Source organism: Octopus bimaculoides, chromosome 8 (genome assembly GCF_001194135.2).
Source record: "Octopus bimaculoides isolate UCB-OBI-ISO-001 chromosome 8, ASM119413v2, whole genome shotgun sequence".
NCBI lineage: Eukaryota > Metazoa > Mollusca > Cephalopoda > Octopoda > Octopodidae > Octopus > Octopus bimaculoides.
In genome coordinates, this window is record NC_068988.1 from 6,911,364 (window position 1) to 6,912,153 (window position 790).

Sequence of the window (790 nt, forward strand, 5' to 3'; positions counted from 1 at the left end):
ACATTAAATCTACACATCCGTCCACAAGCACTCTCGAAGCTTTCCTATCATTTATAAACTCTCTTGCCTCTCTCACTCCAACATCTCGAACGAGCAAAGCTTTCCTCACTCCGAAGTAAAAGATAAAATAAAAAGAAAATATAATCAATAAAAACTATTCCACAATTGTTTTCAAACCTGTAATATCCTGACATCACCAAAATGTTTAACAGAACTAGTGTGACGCCAACAGGCTGAAAACCGTGTGTGGGAGGCTGTTTAATCTTATTTCAGATGGTCTTCGATGTTTGGAATATGGGGTACTACTCGGACAACATCTGCTAAACAACAGCAGCAAAAATAAATAGACCAACCAGATGTTCAAATATAAAGAGAGAATAACATCTTACGGGTGCAGAGCAAATTGTTCATTTTATAAAGATGCACCCTAGAAATTTTGAACAAACCTACCCGGTTAGGGGCGTTTAGAAAGATACTACCCTGAATACCAAAGTTACGTGGTTCAACTGTGGGGGTTCCTTGTGGCCATATTGCTTTGAGATGGCAACTTCTCGTGTTTAAATAATAATAATAATAATAATAATAATAATAATAATAATAATAATAATAATAATAATAATAATAATATGGAATAGCAACAGAAAAAAGATGGTATAAACACACGCCAGAAAAGGTCACAGAAAACGAGAAAGCAACCATACTCTGGGATATGCCAATACACACAGATAGAGAAATTAAGGCAAATAGACCAGATATAGTTGTCAAAGATCATGAAGGAAAAAAATGCCTT